The sequence below is a fragment of the Cajanus cajan genome, chromosome 11 (assembly GCF_000230855.2).
Source record: "Cajanus cajan strain Asha chromosome 11, NIPB_CcT2T_4, whole genome shotgun sequence".
NCBI lineage: Eukaryota > Viridiplantae > Streptophyta > Magnoliopsida > Fabales > Fabaceae > Cajanus > Cajanus cajan.
In genome coordinates this window covers 6271444-6275855 of record NC_138527.1, presented here as the reverse complement: position 1 = coordinate 6275855, position 4412 = coordinate 6271444, and the positions used below count along the sequence as shown (strand labels likewise).

Below are 4412 nucleotides of genomic sequence, written 5' to 3'. Positions count from 1 at the left end.
ATGTACTTTACATATGATTGTTTTCTTTTCTCACCGTATGATTTGTGGATGTTTTAGGTGAGAAAGATCCGGCTTCGAGTGGCATCTAGAATGCCAACAGTGGAATTGCGGGATGCTTTGATATTGTGACATCGGTGTGACACCCTCTACCCCAACATAAATACAATAGATATAAACCATCTATATATAAATTCTTTCTTAGTCTAATATAAAATAATTATCTCAAGTATCATTGGGTAAAAGATGCACATTCATAATTTTCAACTGTAAGTATCAAATTGTCAAGAAATAATAAAATAAAGATTATAGATTAATCCCAGTAAAGGTGGCAGAGCCTCCTAGTTAGGAATTAACTTATAATCTTTTAGTAAAATTATAATATGACAAAAATACACACTTTCAACATAAATAACATAAAAATTACAAAAGAAAAATAATAATAATTTAACAATAAGTCTAGCTAATCCCGATGTCACATCCTATCAGAGCGAAACCCAAACAGAAGCCTAAGCTTCACCACCAACATCCTCAGCCTCATGCTAATTATCTGCATCATAATTTAAATATACACAAAAATGACAAGGGAGTGAGAAACTTCTCACTCAGTTGCAGATATAGAAATAAAAGTTAAATAGCACACACACACGCAATATAATTCACATATATAATCAATCTCACATATATGCTTATGTATAATGATTTTCTTGACTTGACTCACTAATGTATGCATGTGGCGCCATACGGAAGTTGCAGAATTCATCACTGGTGACCCGAAGGCACACCTATACAATTGTCGGTGACCTTAAGGTACACCTATCATTGGTGTTCATACACCTCGTTAGCATATCGTGGGTGACCCAAAGGTACACCTTGTTAGTCGTGGGTATGCGGCCTCAGCGGCACACCTGGAGTAATATGTGCATATGATGCATGTCATACATTCACAGACTCAACCTTTAGCATGTTACACATATCATATTCATATTTCATAATTAAGAATTATTTCAATAATCCAATTTAATAGTCCAATAGTCCAACAGTCCAAACAGTCCAACAGTCCAAACAGTCCAACAGTCCACCAGTCCAACAATCCAACAGTCCAACAATCCAACAGTCCAGAGGTTGCTTAGGTATCATATTTTTCAATAATAATATATTAAGATCTTTTAAGTAAAGTAGGAAGCTTAAAAGGTAATATAAGATAATAAGGAGGCTCAGCCTTCCATTTAAATAATAGATTACAAATTTATAAATACTTAGGAGGCTTAGCCTTCCATTCAAATAACAGATTCTAATATGTAAATAAATAAGATATAAAACAAAACACATCAATAATACATATTCAAAGAAATAAACAACAGGCAAGGGATCGGGAGCCAATCCAACAAACAAACTATTTAACAATTATTCCCACACCCCCAAGTGAGGTTTCCCACTCCCCCCTTACCTGGGTTTACAGAAATTTGGGCAGAATCTCCTCCTCTCTATCTTTCCTTAAAAGGAATCGGAATTAGGGCAGAATCTCTTCATCTTTCTCCTTAAACAAGACACTAGAGCAGAACCTCCTTTTCTTTCTCCTTCTCTCTCTCTTACTTTCTCTCTCTATTTCTCCAGAATTTCCTTCTCTCTAGAATTCTAAATTTTCAAAACCTTAAGTCCCTATTTATAGAATTTTTGAAGTTACTATGCACTATGCACTATTCATTAAAATAATATTATAAAATACTATGCACTATGCACTATTCATTAAAATAATATTATAAATTACTATGCACTATTCATTATTATATTCAAATTTATTATAAAATTTGAACTCGCGTCCCTCGTGCAGCCGCCCTTCACTGTGCAATTGCATAGTGAAATACTATTCATACATACGTATACGTAAATAGTAAAATACATATATATAAATAGTAAAATACGTATACATAAATAGTAAAAATACGTATACGTAAATAGTAAAATACATAAATAAAATACTTATTCACATAATAAATACATAAAAAAATATTTCTTTTCATTGAATAAAATTTGGGATGTTACAATTCTCCCCTCCTTTTAGAAATTTCGTCCCCGAAATTTTTGCAATGGTAAACTCTTCGCATTCTTACTTCTAATTCTTATGCAACATCACTACCTTGTTGATGTACAACTTTTATCAATTTCCTCAAAGGATTTGCTTAGGGAAAGATCTTGACGAATTTATCCACTTAAACACAAACAAAATCAATTTCTTAAGCGTCTTAGACAAATCTTCCACTAGGGTCTATCTATTCACCATCTTACTTCCAAAATGGAGCATCTAAGTGCTACAAGATTCTTAAAAACTTCTAGTATGCTAACCATAAATATACAATTGCTTTACTCCTCTCTTCATCTTAGGTCACAAAATATCTTCTTAAGATTTTGGTACATCTTAGTAGTTTCTGAATGGATACTAAAGATACTCTTATGACCTTCTTCTAGGATTGCTTTATTAAATTCTAGCACACTAGGAATGCACAACTTATCCTTAAATCTCAAAACTCCATCCACTCCAAATTTAAACTCACTCTCCATATCTTGATTCAAGTTCTCTACTTCTCTTTCCATATTAGACCATCACGCTTCCCCTGCGCCACTCTGATACATTTTAGTAACTTCTAAATAAATGTTAAGAGTACTCTTATGTCCTTTCAAGTTTTATAACTAAACATCCAACTGTGTCCTTTCTAATCTCTTGCTTATTTGGGTCACTAATAAAGGATCTAACTCCTAGTTCCTCTAATCTCGTCTATTAATCTGATAGTTACTTCCAACATAAATAATTCAATGCTACTAGGGTAATCTTACACATCAAGCATAAGTTTCTAAATTCTGCAATCAAATTCAATCCTTAAATCATCAAAATAATAATTTGGTTATCATTGTAATCCAGATATTTGCCACAACATCAACACCTAAGCATTAGATACACATATCAGATCACTAATTTTACTACTCTATCTACAACCAATTCAAACTCTTCTATGATCAATTCTAAAGATCAGGTACCTAAGCATAATGTACACTCGGTATCCATATCAGTTCTCTAGTTTCACCATTTCATCTTCACCCAAGTCATAATCATATCCATCACCTTAACCTATAGCCTTATAACTTGTTACCAAAATAAATCAACTAATTATGCTCCTATAATTTTCTTCAACAATCCATTCGTTGTTCATACTTAATCTCACAATACTAGAAGTAACCTTATAATCCAAACTTAAATTTCTAATTTGAGCCAAAAAGATTCATCTCTCTAATCATAATGAAAGATAAAGATTTCCTCAAAACATCAATCACCACAATGGCTTTAGCCAAATAATAAGATCAAAATTTTACTCCTTAAGAAATTTCAACTATTTCTTTTATCTCGTATTCAACCCCTTTGGTCAAAAGATATTTAAGGTTCTTATGATCACTAAATACCTCAACCATAGAATCATATAGTTAGTGTCTCCAAATCTTAGTATAAATGACAAAGTCGCTAACAAGGTTATGGGTAAGGTAATTTCTCTCATGAATTTTCAATTTCTTAGAAACATAAGCTACTATCTTTTCTTCTTGCCACAATATTCTTCCTAAACCTATTTTCAGAGACATATTTATATATCACAATAATCTTACTAAAATCTAGTAATATTAACACTAGTCAATCTTTCCTTAAGAGTTTGAAAACTACTTCCTCAATTGTTATCCCATACTAATGTAACTCCTTTCTAGTCAATTCAGTCAAAGGTAATAGTAAGTAATTCAAAGAAGTAAGCAACGAAATGATTTGGGTAGTTAAAAATATACATAGGTTCAAGAATTCCTGATATAGATTATCCTTACGGTTGATTCCAAGGGTAGGCAAGAAACAACCTAGTGAACTGAAACATCTTAATAACCAAAGAAACGAAGGCAAAAGCAATTTTTATAGTGAGAGCAGTTTAAACCATGAACAGCTGTTAAAAAAAAAATTACTCACTGAATTTTCATATAAACTATCAAACAAGACTCCTGATTTTACTAATTGACTCAAGTATCTCTCACTTAAGCACAACTTAGGTAAATATTCCTCCGCAAGAAATTTCATGGTCTAAAATACTCACCTCATACAATCCAAATTCATACTTAGACAATCTAGTTTAAATCTATACTCTAATATGATCATCTCACATCCTAAGGTCAAAAACATTTTATTATCGCAACCCTCCACTGATTGATCCATAAAGTCATCTATTCTTATTTCTACATACATGTATATCAAATCATATTAGAATACCTTTTTCATAAATATCATTCCTAAGCATGTATGAATTGATCATTGCTTACATCCTATAGCATGTACAAGAACCAACTTTTACTACTCTGCATTATATCATTTTAATAGACCTATCAAATAC

At 31.8% G+C, this 4412-nt stretch overlaps 1 long non-coding RNA gene across 1 annotated transcript; it reads right to left on the bottom strand.

Annotated features, from left to right (window-relative positions):
* Window positions 1-292: 292 nt before the first annotated feature.
* On the bottom strand, window positions 293-2791 carry LOC145953173 (uncharacterized). The gene is made up of 2 exons (XR_014430726.1): window positions 1448-2791; window positions 293-547 (listed from the first exon to the last, which is right to left on the bottom strand). It is a non-coding gene; the product is annotated as an uncharacterized LOC145953173 (long non-coding RNA).
* Window positions 2792-4412: the final 1621 nt, after the last annotated feature.